This window comes from Lithobates pipiens, unplaced genomic scaffold, assembly GCF_037356315.1.
Source record: "Lithobates pipiens isolate NorthernLeopardFrog02 unplaced genomic scaffold, aLitPip1_a1.2 Scaffold_16, whole genome shotgun sequence".
Classification (NCBI taxonomy): domain Eukaryota; kingdom Metazoa; phylum Chordata; class Amphibia; order Anura; family Ranidae; genus Lithobates; species Lithobates pipiens.
In genome coordinates this window covers 317,896,388-317,918,877 of record NW_027507748.1, presented here as the reverse complement: position 1 = coordinate 317,918,877, position 22,490 = coordinate 317,896,388, and the positions used below count along the sequence as shown (strand labels likewise).

Below are 22,490 nucleotides of genomic sequence, written 5' to 3'. Positions count from 1 at the left end.
AGTTTGTCACCATTTCAAGGGCGCACACAATTTTAAGGCTTGACATGCTGGGTATCTTTGGTGCAACTTATCTTTTATATTTTGCAAAAATAGGGCAATACAGTATATTGTGTTTTTGTGCCCAAAAATTAACATTAGTGTATTTTTTTACTGAAATTTTCTGTTTCATAAACCATTGTGTGACAAAAAAAAAAAACTCGAGGGCATGGGTCTTCAAACTATGGCCCTCCAGTTGTTCAGGAACTTCATGTTAATGTCAGAGTTTTACATTGCCTCATGGGATGTGTAGTTTCACAACAGCTGGAGGGCCGTAGTTTGAGGATCCCTGCTCTAGGGTGTCAGATTTCACAAAAGAGATATCATGTTTTGGAAGTTTATGCAATCTTCATGTCTAAATATATATTTTTTTAACGTGTGCAAACATTTTTAAAAACTGCTCTGGAATGGTTAAAACAGTGTCTGACCTCTTCTGACTGCCTGTACTGTTTAATTGATTCTCAATGATGACACACACACACACACACACACACACACGCGCAAACACTATTCTTGTGCGACTCTTATAATATTAGAACATGGAGCAGATGTGCTGTTTTTGAATTAGAAGTGGTCAGTTCTCTGTTCTGTGGCAGGTAGGTACAACATGCAGGACTGAGAACAAAGAGATGAAGCACATTCAGCTCCGATAGGAGTGTGTGGGCTGGATAAAAGTAAGAGATTTACCAACAATGCATAGCCAGAGATGAGGCACACTTCATTATTGGTCATTTATTTTTTACTGTGCAAATGTACAAAAATAGTTTTTGAGAGGAGTTCAGTGTTAAAGTGCAGACAGTAGTGGAAAAGATTAGTAGAAGACAATGGGACTGGCAAGCGTATGCATCAGAGTGATGATGGCACCCCTTGAGGGTCAAATATCTGAACAATGTTCAACAATGTTACACCAATCTGTAGGCATAGCTCCCAACTGTCCCGGATTTCAAGGGACTGTCCTTCATTTCGAACAAAGTGCCTCTGTCCCTCTTTCCTCATTCGTCCCTCATTTTGGTCTGATCTATATATAATGCACTATTTATGCATTGAAAGGTTACATAGTAAGGCTGAAAGACACCAGTCCATCCTGGGTGAGTGTCTACAATTGTCCCTATCCCTGTACATTGTGTATCATTAAGATGCTCATCTATTTTTATATTATTTATTTAAGGTACCCATATAGTACCGTCAATTTACGCAGCGCTCCACACATACATTGCACACTCACATCGGTCCCTACCCTCAGGGAGCCCACAATCCAAGGTCCCCAACTCACATTCAAATACTAAGGCCAATTTTGGACAGAAGCCAATTAACCTACCAGCATGTCTTTGGAGTGTGGGAGGAAACCGGAGTACCCGGAGGAAATCCACGCAGGCACAGGGAGAACATGCAAACTCCAGGCAGGTAGTGTCATGGTTGGGATTTGAACTAGTGAACTTTTTACTGCTATGTGAGAGTGCTACCCACTACACCACTGTGGTGTAGTGGGAAGTGCTAAACATTTCATCCAATTTCTAAATTGTTGCATTTGTACTGTAGTAGTGGTAAAAAAAAAGGCACTTGTGGGTTTAAAGTGGTTGTAAACCCTTACAAACCACTTTGACATACAGGTAAGCCTAGATTTAGGCTTACCTGTAGGTCCAAGAAATATCTCCTAAACCTACACGGTTTAGGAGATATTTGCCAAAAAATAGGCACACACTGAGCGCGCTGCTATCAACGGTGATAAGCCGCGAGTGGCGGCTCCCATGCGCATGCGCGGGGAGTGACGTCATCGTGGCTCCGTCAAATGATAGCACCGGAGCAGCGAGACCCACCAAGAAGATGGAGGCTCCGTACACAAGGGGACAGCGGTGACTTTGCTGGCTCCTGTGTCAGGTAAGTGACACATAATGGACTACTATGCGATGCATAGTAGTCCATTATGCTTTACCTTTGCAGGGAATCAAAGAGGAAGTAAACCCATCAGGGTTTACTTCCTCGTTAACCAATATATTTTTTTTTAATTCTCCTTTTGGGAGGTATGCGTATACACAAACGAGTCATGGTTGTAGATTTAATCACTTAAAGACCAGGCACCATTGTACTGTGGCAGGTTGGCTCTCCTGGGTGAATCGCCATTATTGTACGTCGACCGCTTTAAGAAAACTAGGGGACGCCCGCGGCACAACACCGAACCCATGCGCGCGGCTGCAATGTCCGCCGGCCACCCGCAGCGCTTCTATAAGAGACAGAACTGGGATTTGTCAGTGTAAACAGACAGATCCCTGTTCTGTCAGGGGAGGATAGACAGATCTGCTGTTCCTAGTAATTAGGAACAGCGATCTGTCTCCTCCTCTAGTCACTACTCTGCCCCCACAGTTAGAAACACCTCCCTAGTTAGAAACCCCTTGGTCACCTCTATTGTTAACCCCTTCGCTGCCAGTGACATTTATACAGTAATTAGTGGCTATCTTTAGCACTGATCGCTGTTTGAATGTCACTGGTCCCAAAATAGTGTCAAATGTGTCTGATCTGTCTGCGACAATGTCGCAGTCCCGCTAAAAATCACTGATCACCGCCATTACTAGTAAAAAAAAATGACATAAATCTATCCCCTATTTTGCAGACGCTATAACTTGTGCGCAAACCAATTAATATACCCTTGTCGTGATTTTATTTTACCAAAAATATGTAGAATGCATATCGACCTAAACCGATGAAGACATTTTTTTTTTTTTTACTTTTTTTGTGATAATTATTATAGCAAAAAGTAAAAAAAAATATTTTTTCTTTTTACATGTCGGCCTTTTTTTGTTTATGCCGCAAAAGAAAAAAAAAAAAAAGCAGGAGGTGACCAAATACCACCAAAAGAATGCTCTATTTGTGGGAAAAAAAGGACATACATTTTGTTTGGGTACAGCGTAGCACTACCACACAATTGTCAGTCAAAGCAAAGCAGTGCCATATAGCAAAAAATGGCCTGCTCTTAAGGGGGCAAATCCTTCCGGTCCTTAAGTGGTTAAAGAGAGTGGTTAAAAAGCATAAGACCTTTAACCTGTACATTCTGTAGGCACTTGCCTGCCATGTGGGTTGAGGGCTAAAGTCCTGGAGCACTAAGCAGAGAGTACGAGCCTAGTGATACTAATAGTACAGATCAGTTTTTTTGACTAGTCTGTGCCAATAAGATTAGGTTCTTGATAAAAATATAAAAGAAAAGGACGCATACCGTATTTGGTTCACTGAGCCATACCGAGTTATCTCAAGTAGTCTGAATAGTTGCCACTAGCTAAATTATTGTGTGAGAGATATTTGGCCTGGAATACATGTTATTGTTCAGTAGATGGCACTGTTCCATGTGAATACTTGTCCCTGTCCCTAAGCATCAGTTTTGCTCCAGTAAAAAACAGATATTTCATAAAAAATCTTGTATATTTAGGGTTCATGCACACTGGACATTTTACAGAGGTTACTGCTATGGGGGTACAGAGGACAGTGCAATTGAAAGGGGGGGGGGAATGATGTGAAGGGTGGACAGAGGACACTGTTTTTGGGGCACATAACACTTCTATAGCAGGAGGGGCACTACAGTGGGGTAAGGGGGGTGATATGAAGGGGCAGAGGACACTACATGGGGGGTTGTAAAGGGGGGCAGAGGACACTACAATGGGGGGGGGATGCGTGTAGAAATAGTGTGTTGGGTTTTCAAAACTAAATATACAGAATGTCGGCACCTGTTATCTGCCTGAAAGTGGGCAATAGTCGCTATCGTTATTGGCCCTGAAAAAACTATATCGGTCTATCACTAGTTCAGGAGCTCTCTTTCTTTCCCAACTGCATCCATAATGGATCTCGTCTTCCGCAAAGTTGATTAGGCCTTGTTGCTGATTATATTACAGAAGGTGAGGAGACAGCTGGAGGAGGGAAGCAGCCGTCGATTCTGGACCCATCCCTTGATGTGGCAGTCTGTATTTGGGATACTTTGTGAACATGTACAAGGAACTGCATAATTATTCAGATGAATTCTTTACCTTTACTCATGTCCGCTACTTCATAGTTTCATAGTTGGTAAAGTTGAATAAAGACGCTAGTCCATCCAGTTTAAACTGTGTGGGTGTGTGTATATGTTAATGTCAGAAGTAATTCCCATATCCCTTTATATTACGTTCGCTAAGATGCCCATCTAATAGTTTTTTGAAACTATTGATACTCCCTGCTGGCATCACCACTTGCCACATCCTTACTGCTCTGATAATACAGAACCCTCTAACCTGTCTAAGATTAAACGCTTCTCCTCCAGTTTTTTTTTTTTTATAACAATTTTTATTGGATTATTTCAGAACAAAATACAATACAGGTATTATTAAAAGAAGAACATACATAGCAAAAGGGGAAGGGGGAAGGTTTGACAAAGAGATTAAATATACGTGTAGGGGGGTAGTTAGGTAAGGGGGTGGGGGCAGGGATTGGGAAGAAGGAAAAATTAGATGTAGTTGCCTGTTCTCAAAATCATACTATTATATTTCAATTCTTCGAAAAAAGAAAAAGAAAAACATTAGCATTTCATATGTTGTAAATATTGCATTCTATAGGAGTGGAAGCTTACTAGCTTAAATCATTAGCAAAAGCTGACCTATACGACTTTAAGTGTGTTAATGGTCAATTTCCTATGTCAAGGGGTTATGGTTGCGGAGTTTCTCCAGATAATTGGGGTTATATATCAGGGATCCCAGTGGGTGTGGATTGGGGGGGTCAGTTGAGTTCCTTAGTTTGAGTTTTCCCAGGGAGTTTCTCCTCCGGTTTTAATGAGTGACTGTGTGCCTTCTTAAAGTTCCTAAAACTGAATATTTTTATCCCTATGCTAGAATCACCATTGAGACCTTTGTATATCGGTATCATATCTCCTCTTAAGTGTCTTTTCTCCAGCAGAATAAGTTTAATTCTTGTAGCTGAGGTCCTCCAGCCCCTTTATTAGCTTTGTCGAACCTTCTCTGGATTTGCTCCAGTTCCAGCACATTCTTCTTGTGGACTGGTGACCAGGACTGAACAGCATACGCAAGATGCGGCCGGAGCAGAGTCTTGTAAAGTGGTAGAATTATAGTTTTATCTTGGGAGTAAATCCCCTTTTTAATGCACATCAATATTCGACTTGCTTTGCTTGGTATTGCATGCCTTTGCTGAGCCTGTGATCTACTAGGACCTCAAGATCTTTTTGCATCCTGGAATCCCCTCTAGGATCTCACCCAAGCGAGTAGCCTGTATTCATATTTTAAGCCCCCCAAATGCATTACTATACATTTTTCAACATTAATTTGCCATGTAGTTGCCCATCCCTTTGTTATTGAGGTCTTCTTGTAACCTTTCAATATCCTGCTGTGAAGTTATTGCCCTGCTTAGCCTTGTATAATCAGCAAACACTGATAATGAACTATTGAACTACTTTCTTTGAAGACCTTCTTGAAAAGCTCTGACCATGACTTACCAGAATGGACACCCAGACACCCTCATGACACTTGTGTATGTTATCATCATAATATTTCATTGATCCTATTTTAAAAAAAAACTTGTACATATCTATATATCATTTTTAAATCTGATCCCCCCTTTTTATGCTTATTTCTTGCATGCTAAATTTTTCTCATTAACTTTTTTTTTTTTGAAACAGTAATTTTTTTAAATATTCACCTATATTGTTTGCAAATGTTATATTATTGGATTTTTTTTTGGTTTTTATTTTGTTTTTATTTTTATCTTTGTTCAAATGCATATTTTTTCTCTCATATGTATATGGTTTTGATGAAAACATGGTTTGTTATAGATTTCTGGCAACAGCGAAAAACTTTTGCATTCTTGTACCATTATTTTCACAAAGTTAACTAGAAATCCTGCTTGTGGGAGTAGTTGCATGAAGTCGTGATGCCTGATCCAAGTAAAGGAATGTGAGAAGCGAATGTGGAAAAGTTTGGGGAAAATTGCATCGGAGCCCTTGGTGGCAAGCACGTCAGGATGAACGAGTCTCCTTAGTCTGGATTTCTCTACTTTAATTCCAAAAAATATTTTTCCATCTTCCTTTTTCCATTGGCAGATGCAAACCCATGCTTTATATGTGTGAATGTCGGATCCTACAGCAGCCAGGGTGATGCATTCATCTTCGGAGTGGTTTGCCTTGGGATGTTGCCTATATGGAGGATGCCACCACATTTCCCCAAGCAGGCCTATACCATGTGCAGCAGAGCTGAGTCTTCGAAAGGTCATTGTGGCGGATGAAGCTTTTGGACTGGCTGAGAATTTAAAGTGGCCATACAGAGGTTACGGACTCAGTCACATTTGTCTGTTGAATGTGTAGCATCTGCACAGCAAAGTGGCGAGTACTCATTTCGTGCATGCAGCTAGATGTAGAAAATGCCTTCAAAGTGGTACTGGCCTGGAGAGAGGCAACGGTGAACCAGAGGCACCAAATCTAGCTCAGTGTGGTCAATTGCATGGGTCATGACCTTTTGCAATAGGTTTACCAATTTTTTGGTGTCATGGCAGGAACCAGGTGTTTAACCACTTACCGCAAATCGCTGTAGCTGTCATTATTTTGATGCTAAATACCTGGGTTATGGCAGCAGCTAGCTGCCATAACCCCGATATTTTCAGAAACATCGGGCGGTTCTCTTTAAGATTAAAGTGGTCTCTGAGGCGGATTTGCTGCAAGATCACTTTTATCGGGGGCCAGAGCCAACGGTAGTGGTGGAGCCGATCGCGTCCTCTCCCCTGACATTAATTACATAAATTTATTTTATTTTATCGCATTTAGGTGTAAATGTGTCTTTTTGGCCCCAGATCTCACATTTAAGGGGCCCTGTCATGCTTTTAGTCTATTACAAGGGATGTTTATATTCCTTGTAATAGGAATAAAAATAGCTTTACATATAATACAAAATAAATGAAAAAAATTGAATAGCAATTTTTTTTTAAATGTTAACTATGCAAAATATAATATTCAAAATATCTACTTACCGCTTCATCCTGCCTTCTCTTCTTCAGTGAGGTCACGTTGCACTCGATCCCGCAAGAACTGTTTGGAGAATTTTTACCAAAAAAAAGGGTTAATATGCTGTATTCAGTATCAAGATAACATATGTATTTTAAAAATGCATGAATATATGCACTTCCTCCTCGTTTTCTTCCAAGTATTTTTCATGTAATTCCAGTTTGAAGTCAGATGGGATGTAATGTCCATCCACAACTTGGAATTTCTGATTTGGTTATTCTACAGACGGTACTCATCCTAAAGTTCCTGATATGCTTCAACTGCTGAAATGAGCTCAGTCTGTGGCACGTTGCTTTCCGTGTTGCTTGCAGCCAACTCCCAGGACCTCCACATGGCTCAGAAAAAGCAGCAAAGGACACTAAGAACTGTACATACTGAAATTTGCTGTATGCAGATGTTACCTGTGTCCACTAAGATGCATTAGCACTTGCAAATGCTTTTTGGCGTTTTTGGAGCTGAACCGCTCTTCTTTAGAACGTACTTGCTCTGGATTATTTTTCCCCCCTCTAAACTCCTCTAAAAGCCTATGTGTGCATGGACGACACATGTGTTTGACCATATCTCTCAGAGTAGTGTTATTGTCTTATTGATTGTACAAGCACATTTGCTAATCCTCTCTTAGGATATGCTTGGCCTAATAAACACCTCAAGATGAGTCAGTAGGTGAGCATCTTCAGGTGTGCAGAAAAATCACAAAACAATTCAGTGGCTCTTCTGGCTACACTTCACATACAAAAACCTCAGTCATTCTAGCATGGTTAAAAGCTTGTCGACCAGCCATCGCAGTTGCACTGCAGCAACATGGCTCGGCTGCGCGAATCACCATCATGTTACATCGGTAACAAAAACAGCCACTAGGGGCACGTGCGCGATCCGCCGGATGCGTGCGAGCACGCCCCCTGCTTGCCCACAGAGCCAATGCAAATGTCCGGCGGTTGCGATCACCGGCAGGCTCCCGCGATCGCTCCTGGCACACGAAGAGCTGAGATCTGTGTGTGTAAACACACAGTTTCCGGTTCTCTGAGCGGAGAACAGACAGATCATCTGTTCATGCAGAGTATGAACAGCGATCTGTCATCTCACCTGCACAGTACCATCCCCCCTTCAGTTAGAACACACTAGGACACACTTAACCCCTTCACTGCCCCCTAGTGGTTAACCCCTTCACTGCCAGTGACATTTATACAGTAATCAATGCAATTTTATAACATTGATCGCTGTAAAAATGCCAGTGGTCCCAAAAATGTGTCAAAATTGTCCGACGTGCCATAATGTCGCAGTCCCGATAAAAATGACAGATCGCTGCCATTACTGGTAAAAAAATTAAAAAGCCATAAAGATCCCCTGTAAAAAGAAAAGGGGAACAAGTGGGACTTTAAACGAAGCATGTCAATTGAAAATAACAATGTATGAATACATGTGAATAAAATGATTTAGATTTAATTTATAACCACTAGGGGTTGTCCAAGATCGGAATGCATACAATAGTAGTACAGTAATATAAATATGGATATACACTCAATATATTTTCATAATAGTAATCAGAGAATCTAGAAGTATAGACAAATCAATGGACATACATGGATGCAGTTCATAACAGAAATGCATAAATCAAAAATCATAAAATCACATGAACGAGTGCAAACTCAATAGGACAAAAGTTGATATTATCAAGGATTAAAATAAGCTTAGGTAGGCATCCTTAGTTTGAGAACCCGACGCGTTTCTTGGCTTCTTGCCAGTCATCAGGGGTGGGATGCATGTTTTTACTAAAAAAGCAAATAAATATGACAAATGTTAATATAGGTGGAACCTCAGTTAAATAGAGAAAGTATCAAATTGGTCCACTTGATTGATAAAGTGACTTACAAAATAGCCCAAAGATTGGGCAGAACTTCCAGCGATGGGAACTGTTAGAGCTGGGATAAAACCGTCTCATCCGGGGTTGAGGCAGGGTTCAGACCATCCCCCAACAATGTCAGGGGGCAGGCCAGGGGGAACCGAAACAGACATCCTCAACACAGGTCCACTAGGTACTAAATGTATATGTGTGTTACCCAAATCTGCGAAAGAAGAGAAAAAAAGGAAAAAAAAAAAAAAAGAAAAGAAAAGTGTGATGGGTCACAAAAACAAAAACAAAAACAGGACACTGAGTGTTGGATTGAACGTGTTGAATGAATATAGCTAATTGCTGAAAAGTGTGTGTGAATGAGATATACATGAATGATTGGGAAATAGGAGAAGGCTAAATGTGTGTTAAATGAGTGGGAATGGATGATGGGGAAATACAAAATCATCCAATTCAAATGTGTGAAAAAGTATGTGCAGTGCTCTGAATGAAACAATGTATGTGCAAAAAGGAGAGAAGAAAAACGAAACAAAAACAAAAAAAAAAACATGCATAAAACTATTACCCATATGTAGAGCTAAGGAGTGATCTCTTCCTAGTGGAGCACAGTGGAGGAGTGAACTGTCTGTCTGTCCCAGCTCATATACCCCAGGCCCTGGGCGGATCCCCGCCAGCGTCATGCATGATGTCTTTTGCAGCTGTGAAAAGATGAGGGAACACTCACAGCTGAGGATAATCCATACCTCAGTGGGTGCCACTCCATCTTAGCTGCAGCATCAGGTGGAAAGACAGAGAGAGACATTTAGCCTTCTCCTATTTCCCAATCATTCATGTATATCTCATTCACACACACTTTTCAGCAATTAGCTATATTCATTCAACACGTTCAATCCAACACTCAGTGTCCTGTTTTTGTTTTTTTTTGTGACCCATCACACTTTTCTTTTCTTTTTTTTTTTTTTTTTTCCTTTTTTTCTCTTCTTTCGCAGATTTGGGTAACACACATATACATTTAGTACCTAGTGGACCTGTGTTGAGGATGTCTGTTTCGGTTCCCCCTGGCCTGCCCCCTGACATTGTTGGGGGATGGTCTGAACCCTGCCTCAACCCCGGATGAGACGGTTATATCTCAGCTCTAACAGTTCCCATCGCTGGAAGTTCTGCCCAATCTTTGGGCTATTTTGTAAGTCACTTTATCAATCAAGTGGACCAATTTGATACTTTCTCTATTTAACTGAGGTTCCACCTATATTAACATTTGTCATATTTATTTGCTTTTTTAGTAAAAACATGCATCCCACCCCTGATGACTGGCAAGAAGCCAAGAAACGCGTCGGGTTCTCAAACTAAGGATGCCTACCTAAGCTTATTTTAATCCTTGATAATATCAACTTTTGTCCTATTGAGTTTGCACTCGTTCATGTGATTTTATGATTTTTGATTTATGCATTTCTGTTATGAACTGCATCCATGTATGTCCATTGATTTGTCTATACTTCTAGATTCTCTGATTACTATTATGAAAATATATTGAGTGTATATCCATATTTATATTACTGTACTACTATTGTATGCATTCCGATCTTGGACAACCCCTAGTGGTTATAAATTAAATCTAAATCATTTTATTCACATGTATTCATACATTGTTATTTTCAATTGACATGCTTCGTTTAAAGTCCCACTTGTTCCCCTTTTCTTTTTACATAATATACCCGGGATGGAAGCATGCCATTGCTACTTGGTACTGCAGCAGGTCACTTCTCTTTAAACTATATAATTTGGGTGGAAGACACCTGTTCCTTTGGTGACTATGCTGCACAATTACTCATTATCCTTATCCTTAGTAAATATTCGTCTGTATGTATATCCCTATTCATTTATAATCCCAGTTTCGGGTTTATAAACCTGCGGTTTGAAATTATTTATATATGTGTTTCCATCAGTTATTGAGAACTTTTTTAATATTATTTTTTTCCAGTTTTGTTTTTCCTGGAATTTATCTATCAACCAATTGAACATATGGGCTGTTTTTGCTGGGTATGTTGCAGTCATTTTTCCGGGGTTGCGATGCGCTCAGCTCCCTCCCTACCTCCCTTTGTGGATCACGGGGGGTGGTGGGGTTCGATCTCAGTGCATCGGCGCCATGCATAAAGAGGCCCCTCGAGTGGTGTCAATAGACACTGCAAGGTGGGAGTCTACTGTTTGTTTTTTTTTTTTTTTTTTTTTTTTTTTTTCTTTCTCTGTCTTTCCACCTGATGCTGCAGCTAAGATGGAGTGGCACCCACTGAGGTATGGATTATCCTCAGCTGTGAGTGTTCCCTCATCTTTTCACAGCTGCAAAAGACATCATGCATGACGCTGGCGGGGATCCGCCCAGGGCCTGGGGTATATGAGCTGGGACAGACAGACAGTTCACTCCTCCACTGTGCTCCACTAGGAAGAGATCACTCCTTAGCTCTACATATGGGTAATAGTTTTATGCATGTTTTTTTTTTGTTTTTGTTTCGTTTTTCTTCTCTCCTTTTTGCACATACATTGTTTCATTCAGAGCACTGCACATACTTTTTCACACATTTGAATTGGATGATTTTGTATTTCCCCATCATCCATTCCCACTCATTTAACACACATTTAGCCTTCTCCTATTTCCCAATCATTCATGTATATCTCATTCACACACACTTTTCAGCAATTAGCTATATTCATTCAACACGTTCAATCCAACACTCAGTGTCCTGTTTTTGTTTTTTTTTTGTGACCCATCACACTTTTCTTTTCTTTTTTTTTTTTTTTTTCCTTTTTTTCTCTTCTTTCGCAGATTTGGGTAACACACATATACATTTAGTACCTAGTGGACCTGTGTTGAGGATGTCTGTTTCGGTTCCCCCTGGCCTGCCCCCTGACATTGTTGGGGGATGGTCTGAACCCTGCCTCAACCCCGGATGAGACGGTTTTATCCCAGCTCTAACAGTTCCCATCGCTGGAAGTTCTGCCCAATCTTTGGGCTATTTTGTAAGTCACTTTATCAATCAAGTGGACCAATTTGATACTTTCTCTATTTAACTGAGGTTCCACCTATATTAACATTTGTCATATTTATTTGCTTTTTTAGTAAAAACATGCATCCCACCCCTGATGACTGGCAAGAAGCCAAGAAACGCGTCGGGTTCTCAAACTAAGGATGCCTACCTAAGCTTATTTTAATCCTTGATAATATCAACTTTTGTCCTATTGAGTTTGCACTCGTTCATGTGATTTTATGATTTTTGATTTATGCATTTCTGTTATGAACTGCATCCATGTATGTCCATTGATTTGTCTATACTTCTAGATTCTCTGATTACTATTATGAAAATATATTGAGTGTATATCCATATTTATATTACTGTACTACTATTGTATGCATTCCGATCTTGGACAACCCCTAGTGGTTATAAATTAAATCTAAATCATTTTATTCACATGTATTCATACATTGTTATTTTCAATTGACATGCTTCGTTTAAAGTCCCACTTGTTCCCCTTTTCTTTTTACATAATATACCCGGGATGGAAGCATGCCATTGCTACTTGGTACTGCAGCAGGTCACTTCTCTTTAAACTATATAATTTGGGTGGAAGACACCTGTTCCTTTGGTGACTATGCTGCACAATTACTCATTATCCTTATCCTTAGTAAATATTCGTCTGTATGTATATCCCTATTCATTTATAATCCCAGTTTCGGGTTTATAAACCTGCGGTTTGAAATTATTTATATATGTGTTTCCATCAGTTATTGAGAACTTTTTTAATATTATTTTTTTCCAGTTTTGTTTTTCCTGGAATTTATCTATCAACCAATTGAACATATGGGCTGTTTTTGCTGGGTATGTTGCAGTCATTTTTCCGGGGTTGCGATGCGCTCAGCTCCCTCCCTACCTCCCTTTGTGGATCACGGGGGGTGGTGGGGTTCGATCTCAGTGCATCGGCGCCATGCATAAAGAGGCCCCTCGAGTGGTGTCAATAGACACTGCAAGGTGGGAGTCTACTGTTTGTTTTTTTTTTTTTTTTTTTTTTTTTTTTTTCTTTCTCTGTCTTTCCACCTGATGCTGCAGCTAAGATGGAGTGGCACCCACTGAGGTATGGATTATCCTCAGCTGTGAGTGTTCCCTCATCTTTTCACAGCTGCAAAAGACATCATGCATGACGCTGGCGGGGATCCGCCCAGGGCCTGGGGTATATGAGCTGGGACAGACAGACAGTTCACTCCTCCACTGTGCTCCACTAGGAAGAGATCACTCCTTAGCTCTACATATGGGTAATAGTTTTATGCATGTTTTTTTTTTGTTTTTGTTTCGTTTTTCTTCTCTCCTTTTTGCACATACATTGTTTCATTCAGAGCACTGCACATACTTTTTCACACATTTGAATTGGATGATTTTGTATTTCCCCATCATCCATTCCCACTCATTTAACACACATTTAGCCTTCTCCTATTTCCCAATCATTCATGTATATCTCATTCACACACACTTTTCAGCAATTAGCTATATTCATTCAACACGTTCAATCCAACACTCAGTGTCCTGTTTTTGTTTTTTTTTTGTGACCCATCACACTTTTCTTTTCTTTTTTTTTTTTTTTTTCCTTTTTTTCTCTTCTTTCGCAGATTTGGGTAACACACATATACATTTAGTACCTAGTGGACCTGTGTTGAGGATGTCTGTTTCGGTTCCCCCTGGCCTGCCCCCTGACATTGTTGGGGGATGGTCTGAACCCTGCCTCAACCCCGGATGAGACGGTTTTATCCCAGCTCTAACAGTTCCCATCGCTGGAAGTTCTGCCCAATCTTTGGGCTATTTTGTAAGTCACTTTATCAATCAAGTGGACCAATTTGATACTTTCTCTATTTAACTGAGGTTCCACCTATATTAACATTTGTCATATTTATTTGCTTTTTTAGTAAAAACATGCATCCCACCCCTGATGACTGGCAAGAAGCCAAGAAACGCGTCGGGTTCTCAAACTAAGGATGCCTACCTAAGCTTATTTTAATCCTTGATAATATCAACTTTTGTCCTATTGAGTTTGCACTCGTTCATGTGATTTTATGATTTTTGATTTATGCATTTCTGTTATGAACTGCATCCATGTATGTCCATTGATTTGTCTATACTTCTAGATTCTCTGATTACTATTATGAAAATATATTGAGTGTATATCCATATTTATATTACTGTACTACTATTGTATGCATTCCGATCTTGGACAACCCCTAGTGGTTATAAATTAAATCTAAATCATTTTATTCACATGTATTCATACATTGTTATTTTCAATTGACATGCTTCGTTTAAAGTCCCACTTGTTCCCCTTTTCTTTTTACATAATATACCCGGGATGGAAGCATGCCATTGCTACTTGGTACTGCAGCAGGTCACTTCTCTTTAAACTATAAAGATCCCCTATTTTGTAGACGCTATAACTTTTGTGCAAACCAATCAATATAGGGTTATTGTGATTTTTTTTTTTTTTTACCAAAAATATGTAGAAGAATACATATTGGCCTAAAATGAGGGAAAAATAAATATTTTTATATATTTTTGGGGGATATTTATTATAGCAAAAAGTAAAAAATATTGCCTTTTTGTTTTAAAAATGAAGGCTCTTTTTTTTTTTGTTTGTAGCGCAAAAAATAAAATATCGCCAAAAGAAAGCTCTACTTGTGGAAAAAAAAGGACGTTGATTGTGCTTGGGTACAACGTCGCACGACCGCACAATTGTCAGTTAAAGCGACACAGTGCCGAATCCCAAAAAGTGCTCTGGTCAGGAAGTGGGTAAAATCTTCTGGGGTTGAAGCGGTTAACGTCCTCGGAACGCAACCTAAAAAAATAAAAAAGAATTAGCAGAAAATAATATCAAAATGCCTTTTAACAAATCACAGTCACCATATACTGTATGTTCATTATTTTTATCTAAATATATTTTTGAAAATATTTTAAGGGGGTTTGAACGGAAACATATGTTGTAGTAGTTTTTTTTTATTTTTTTTTATTTGTGCTCACAAATGATTTCAACTGTATAAAAACAAAAGCTGGAAAAACCCCAACATAAAGGGCGTAATGCTGGCAAAGGCATATCTCTCCATTCTTCTTTCTGGCAGAACTGTATGCTGCTTTTCATTATAGTTGTAAACACTTCAGAGCAGCAAAAAGGAAATGAGAAGGTGTAAAAGCAGTCAGTAGATTCCAGTAATATGTCATTTACTCTGTGACTTGGTCTATCTCACACACTGCTATTCATGTCTTACGTGTGGCCTCACAAGGTAAGTCTTATAACACTGGGTGATGAAGGAAAAGGAATTATTCCCAATAAGCTTGTTCTGATTGGTAGCATAGAATGTAATACAAATCAGTGTGTAGGGACTAGGAGGACTACCTTGTATGCTTGACATGTTTCTGGCTTCATTTTACCTTTTGAGAACACTAGTAACTGGAATACACAAACATAAAAATTGATTAATGCCGGAAATCAAAATAAGGTGGTACTAGCTGTTATTTGATGATTTCATTGTCGGTGGACAAACATAAAATGAGTTTTCAACTCTCAGCCTCAGTGGAATGTCTTTTTACCTTGAAATAGGAACTCAACTTTGGGCAACATATGAGCACAATTAATTTCCTTTTTTTTCACATTATCTTTAGTGTGAAACACCTCATCGTACGTGTTCTACGTCACCGCGTTCAGAACGATCGGATTTTCCGACAACTTGTGTGTATGCTAGACAAGTTTGGGCAAAAATCCGTCGGAAAAAATCCGATGGATTTTGTCGTCGGAAAGTCCGACCGTGTGTACAGGGCATAAGAATTTTATTTGCGCAGTAGTGAGGATATTTCATTACTGGCTATTATATATACAGTGACTTGAAAAAGTAGTCATAACCCTTGAAATTTTCCACGTTTTGTCATTTTACAACCAAAACGTAAATGTTTATGATTGGGACTTTATGTGATAGACCAACAAAAAGTGACTCATAATTGTGAAGTGGAAGGAAAATGATAAATCATTTTCATTTTTTTTGACAAATAAATATCTAAAAAGTGTGGCGTGCATTTGTATTCAGAGTCAATACTTTGTAGAACCAGCTTTTACTGTAATTACACCTGCAAATCTTTTTGGGGATGTCTCTACCAGCTTTGCACATCTAGAGAGTGACATTTTTGCCCATTCTTATTTGCAAAATAGCTCAAGTTTTGTCAGATTGGATGGAGAGCGTCTGTGAACAGCAATTTTCAAGTCTTGCCACAGATTCTCATTTGGATTTAGGTCTGGGCTTTGACTGGGCCATTCTAACACATGAATATTCTTTGATCAAAACCATTCCATTGTATCTCCGGCTATATGTTTAGGGTCGTTGTCCTGCTGGAAGGTGAACTGCCATCCCAGTCTCAAGTCTTTTGCAGGCTCTAACAGGTTTTCTTTTAAGATTGCCCTGTATTTGGCTCCATCTATTTTCCAATCAACTTTGACCAGCTTCCCTGTCCCTTCCAGAACAGGCTGATGGTAGGCTTACTGACCACAGTTGTAGGCTGTGCTTTCAAGCATATGCCTTTATTTCCCCAGTGGGCAACATTCAGTATAGGTGATGGTGGCTATGACCTCAGGGGGGGCATGATATACTGTACATATGAATACTGCCTCTATTTACATATGAATGCTGCTGATCTGCTGCTATTTACATATGAATACCGCCACTATTTACATATCAATGCCGGTATTTACATGTAAACACAGGGTCTACAGGTGAGTCACTGGACACAACAATAGGGCAAAAGTGGGCGACATTAGTAACAGAACTTCACACTGAAATATCAGGACACAGCACAGGACTAAAACCTCTAGGGATAAGGAAATTTAAACTGGGATAGTTGGCAAGTATGAGGCAGCTGCTTTGGGCCCCACAACAATGACAGGGCCCAGGGCAGCTGCCCCTTTTGCCCTTCCTTAAAGCGGAGGTCCACCCTAAAGTGGACCTTCCGCTCATCGGAACCCTCCCCCCTCCGGCGCCACAATTGGCACCTTTCAGGGGGGATGGGGGTGCAGATACCTGTACAGTACAGGTATCTGCACCCACTTCCGGGATAGCTCTCTGCGGAAAGGGGCGTCGATTACGCCCCTTTCCGCAAGTGCCCGCCCCTTTCAGCAAGTGCCCCGCTGCCTGCTGGGAAACACACAGATCCCAGAGGCAGCGGGGACCGTCCTTATTGCGCAGCGCGACTCGCGCATGCGCAGTAGGGAACCGGGAAATTAAGCTGAAAGGCTCCAAATTCCTGATTCCCATACCCAAGATGGCGGCGGCAGGACCCGAGAGACGATCTAGAGATCGGCTTCGGGTGCCGACATCGCGGGCATGCTGGACAGGTAAGTGTCACTATTTTAAAAGTCAGCAGCTGCAGTATTTGTAGCTGCTGGCTTTAAAAAAAAAAAAAAACACGGAGTCCCGGCGGACTCCCGCTTTAAAGATGGCCCTGATTTTCATGGGTTTTATTCTAAGTGCTCTAATTTATTCCCACTATCCAAAAACATACTGGTAGGTTACCTTGCTTCCTCTTGAATTAACGGCGGTGTGTATTTGTGTGGTACATAGTTGCGACCATAGACTGTGAGTTTCTTTCATAAATAGTGTAATTATTTAATGTATATAGTTCCATGTACTCTATATGCTGGTGCTATATGACTATCTAAAGAAATATAACAATTATTATAGTTATAAAGATGCAAGGATTGTTTTGCTGAACAAACGAGTTGAAAATGTCCCGAGACACACACAGACCTTAATATACTTTATGTTCTTAGTGGCCAAATTACTATTGCAACTGGAAAAGTCCAGTTATAGATATAGATATTTAACCACTTCATCACTGGAAGAATTTACCCCCTTCCTGACCAGAGCACTTTTTGCGATTCGGCACTGCGTCGCTTTAAGTGACAATTGCGCAGTCGTGCGACGTGGCTCCCAAACAAAATTGATGCCCTTTTTTTCCCACGAGTAAAGTTTTCTTTTGGTGGTATTTGATCATTCATTTTATTTTATTTTGGTGGTATTTGATCATTCATTTTATTTTTTGCGCTATAAACAAAAAAGAGAGACAGTTTTGAAAAAAATAATAATTTTTTACATTTTGTTATAATAAATATCCCCCAAAAATATATAAAAAATTATTTTTTTCCTCAGTTTAGGCCGATCCGTATTCTTCTTCATATTTTTGGTAAAAAAATAAATCACAATAAGTGTTTGTTGATTGGTTTTTGCACAAAAGTTATAGTTTTACAAAATAGGGGATAGTTTTATGGCATTTTTATTAATTTTATTAATTAATTGTTTTTTTACTAGTATTGGTGGCGATCAGCAATTTTTATCATGACTACGACATTATGACGGACACACCGGACATTTTTGACACATTTTTGGGACCATTGTCATCTATACAGCAATTAGTGCTATGCTATGCACTGATTCCTGTGTAAATGACACTGGCAGTGAAGGGGTTAACCACTAGGGGGCAGTGGGTTAAGTGTGCCCTGGGGAGTGTTTCTAACTGTGGGGGGGGGGCGTGGCTATGTGTGACATGTCACTGATCTCTGCTCCCGATGGCAGGGAGCAGAGATCAGTGACACTGTCACTAGGCAGAACCTGGAGATGCTTGTTTACATTAGCATCTCCCCGTTCTTCCTCTCCGTGAGGTGATCACGGGTATCCCTGTGGCAAATGAGTCCTCGGGACCCACGACCCGAGCCGCCTGGCTGCCTCTTAAAGCGCTGCGTACGGGTACATTAGTTTGCCTGTACGAGCCCTTCTGCCGATGTATATCGGCTTGAGGCGGTCAGCAAGCGGTTAATGAAACGTAAACTCATGTGGATCAGGTTAAATGAAAATATTGTCAACAAAAAAAATATATGGTCCCCCTGGCTTGCCTATTTGCAGACTCCAAGGATTGCTGGCGGAAGATCCCCGGACGGACTCACCTCTCTTTCTCTTTTCCTTATTTTTCTCTCTTCTTCCTTTCTTTCCTCTTCAGTCCTGTTTCTGTTCTCTCCCTTCCTCCTTTCCCCTTCCACAACTATGTTACTTGATTAGCTGTGTGGATTTGTGTCCCCCATATATGACTAAGATAACGTCTGACAATGGGAAGAGCTTCTATCTTGTAACACAAGTTAAAGGTTCTAACAGTTTATACAGTGATTTTCAAAGTAAAAGGAGAAGCTACATTTACCATATATTTCAATTCAAGAGGGTTACCAGGGTCCTGCTCATGAAAGCCTACAATCTTAACAAACTGATACAAAAGCAGGGGCGGACTGACAACTCATGGGGCCCCCAGGCAATAGGAGATTATGGGGCCCCCAGGCAGTCAGAGATTATGGGGCCACACAGTATACATCAACACACACACACACACATAGTATACGGACCCACAGGTTACACATACATGTACACACAGTATACACAGATATGTTTCTATTGGCTGAGAAGGTACCGGAGAGGTGGGGCAGCTATAATCTCAGGATTTTTAGACCAAAAGGATGTCGGTAAGGGGCATTTCAGAGGCAGATGTAAAAAAATTGATTTTTACATACTGTCCCTGGTCTTATTGAGGCTGGCAACCCTGATGGGGCCCCCCAGTGGCCCGGGGCCCTCGGGCAGTGCCCGAGTGGCTGAATGGTCAGTCCGCCCCTGTACAAAAGGTAATAACTGTGAGGGGTGAATGCATAGAGCAAGAAAATTACAGTTATTAGGTATAGGTGGGATAGGCTTCCCTAAAAAAGATGAGTATTCAAAGATCACCTGAAGGGAGACCGTGTAGGAGATAGCTAGATAGATCAGGGTAGGGAGTTCCAGAGCAAAGATGAGACTATGTAGAAGTCCTGGAGATGAGCATAAGTTGAGGTGACGAAGGGGCTAGAGAGCAGGAGGTCTTGGGAAGAGCCAAGAGAATAGTTTTAAGTGTTACTGAACCCAGGACCTGGTATTCACTATATCTTGTCTTCCATAGTACACAGAACTTGGAAATGCAATTATTTGTTTATTTTAAACGGCTAAATACCTTTTCCTGACAGACTCCATGGCAGCAACGTGTGGGTTAAGTCCCGCCTCCACTACCCTATAGGACACTACTCCCATAAATCTTTGCTCCCTGCCCATGGCCGTGTTCTTTTTTTGTCCTCCTCCGTAGGACCCATTACGGTCTTTCTACCTGAAGATTGCTCCCACATGATTCCGTTGTTGGTTTGGCCGAAAAGCGACTTTGGATGGAATTGTCGCATATCTCCGTTAAGCCCTAGCTACTAGCGGGGTATGGAGTGGGCATTTGGATATAAGCGCTGGAGGAAAGCCAGGAGCCTAGCCACTGGCAGGCAGGCTGCGCATTCGGTCGGATAGCCCAGCTAAATAGCAGGTGACCTATTGTGCCCTAAGACAGGGCTCGACAAACCCCGGTCGCCAGGTCGCATTTGCGCCTAGATTTCGTGTCCTGGCGACTGGGGCAACGCTGCTGGGGTATCCTGTCTCCATTTGGACCCCGAACTCCGCCGCGCAATTCCATCGGGCCGCGCCGGCCAGTAATTGAGGCCGCGGCTTTGCGGCCTTCTAAAATCTTTCGGTAGTCTGGCGCCATCTTGTGGTGGATGTAGAAATTACACCCTATTCCAATAATGCTAATTCCTAATGGAGTGAAGCTCCCCTGCCTGTTTTTTGCCCAACGGTGAGTGTGGTGGCTGGTAAATGGCTTCTCATTATATTATATATATATTATTAAATTTATTAATTTATTTATTAATTTAATTATATATATATATATATATATATATATATATATATAATATATATATCATTTTTTTTTTTTTTGTAATTTTTTTTTATTTTATTTTTTTGTAAAAAGTAAAAAAAAAAATTATTTTAATTAAGGGGAAAAAAAATATTATTTGTAATCCTCCCTGCTTGACCCCTTTCACAAGGGCTGTCTGATCAGGTTCACCTGTCAGTTTTTCAGGCGGACCTGATCGAACCCTTAGCAGGGAAATGGCAGTAAATGAGCGGGAATATGTCGGAAATAATAGTCACATTCTTTTGTTAACCACTTCGTGCCCGCGCTATAGATGAAAGATGTCTACAGTGCGGACACCAATTGCCGGGAGGGCGTCCCTAGACATCCTCCTATTTACTTCCCCTCTGCTCGCCGCCATGGGCGAGCATCGGGGAAGTTCTGTGTTGGCCGTGTCCCTTGGATACAGCCAATCACAGATCATGCTAAATGACCAATCACAGCGGCCATTTAGCACTCGAGCGGTGTGTCCAATGAGAGGTGATCTCATATGTGGGGGGCTGGGGGCTATCTTCCCCTCACTCGTCTCCATGTCAGGCCAGGGACAGGTCCAGATCGCCGTCACGGACCTGGCTCCTAACTTTTTTAGCTGGCTCCTAGATTCCAAGCAAATTTGTCAACCCCTGCCCTAAGAAGTCCGGTATGTATTGTGTTTACCTTCGGCCTGGAGACGATCGTGTGGGAGCGGTAAGATTGTTCCTCTTTTTCATGGCAGCAGTTTGTGTTTGTTCCTTGCCTTTTCCCCTTCTTTTTCCGTTCGTTTTTTCTGTGTCTAGGTATATGGGTATAGACATTGCGGTCGGATTAGCCTGCGTTCCAGCCGCTGCTCACTTCCTGGTTTTCGTTGATACGTTCGTTCTGCGCATGCGCGAGTACGACACAGGATCGAGGCTTGGTTCGCGCATGCGCGATAGCGGCAAAGTGACGCTATTTGTGCATGCGCAGTAGCGGTGCACGGGACGCGGTGATGACGTCATTAAGGCGCCTTATTTAAACATAGGAAATAGCCTGAAAGCTTTGGGAATGCTTGCAGGTTATTTCGTGACTTCCCCTTGTCCAGGTTTTCTGCTGTGGAGGTAGGTGGCCTTCTGGGAAGAAGGGGGTGGGCATGTGTGTGTGTGTATGGCATCCTCAGCCTTACTTATATGTCTTTGCAGCATTTATGGAAACCCCTAGAGATATGGACTCACCTCCGCCTGTATGTGGCCAGCCCTCTCATAATAGGTACTGTCTGGGGGGGAAGTAAGGGGGGGGAGGGGTCCGGTATTAGTCAGGGTGTTATCTTTCCTTATCTGTATGTCTCTTCTATCTCTGTCTTAGCCCATCTAGATCAGAACAGCAACGCAGCTCAACGCACAGAGGAAGCGATTCTTCTAAGTCTTACCACCGGCACTCATATTCGTCTTTGCAGCATTTATGGAAACCCCTAGAGATATGGACTCACCTCCGCCTGTATGTGGCCAGCCCTCTCATAATAGGTACTGTCTGGGGGGGAAGTAAGGGGGGGGGGAGGGGTCCGGTATTAGTCAGGGTGTTATCTTTCCTTATCTGTATGTCTCTTCTATCTCTGTCTTAGCCCATCTAGATCAGAACAGCAATGCAGCTCAACGCACAGAGGAAACGATTCTTCTAAGTCTTACCACCGGCACTCATATTCTAAGTCTAAGCATCACGGCTCACCCTCAAGATCTGGGCGCCGTAGCGAGGATCGATCTCGCTC

General features: G+C 41.2%; 1 protein-coding gene and 3 long non-coding RNA genes across 5 annotated transcripts in view; 3 read left to right on the top strand and 1 right to left on the bottom strand.

The window, feature by feature from the left end:
* Window positions 1-22,490, top strand: part of LOC143982712 (ras and Rab interactor 3-like) — a 76,278-nt gene that overhangs the window by 3,776 nt on the left and 50,012 nt on the right. The window contains exon 1 of one of the 2 annotated variants that reach the window (XM_077481666.1): window positions 15,052-15,213. The exons of the other annotated variant lie outside the window; for it this stretch is intronic. The gene's annotated coding sequence lies outside the window, so the exon portion shown is untranslated. Of the gene's footprint in view, window positions 1-15,051; window positions 15,214-22,490 lie in introns of those variants that run through there. 2 annotated transcript variants of the gene reach the window in all.
* Window positions 8,513-9,518, bottom strand: LOC143984361 (uncharacterized). The gene is made up of 3 exons (XR_013274809.1): window positions 9,469-9,518; window positions 8,924-9,117; window positions 8,513-8,823 (listed from the first exon to the last, which is right to left on the bottom strand). It is a non-coding gene; the product is annotated as an uncharacterized LOC143984361 (long non-coding RNA).
* On the top strand, window positions 11,324-12,467 carry LOC143984360 (uncharacterized). Its single transcript, XR_013274808.1, has 3 exons — window positions 11,324-11,373; window positions 11,725-11,918; window positions 12,019-12,467. It is a non-coding gene; the product is annotated as an uncharacterized LOC143984360 (long non-coding RNA).
* Window positions 13,157-14,300, top strand: LOC143984359 (uncharacterized). The gene is made up of 3 exons (XR_013274807.1): window positions 13,157-13,206; window positions 13,558-13,751; window positions 13,852-14,300. It is a non-coding gene; the product is annotated as an uncharacterized LOC143984359 (long non-coding RNA).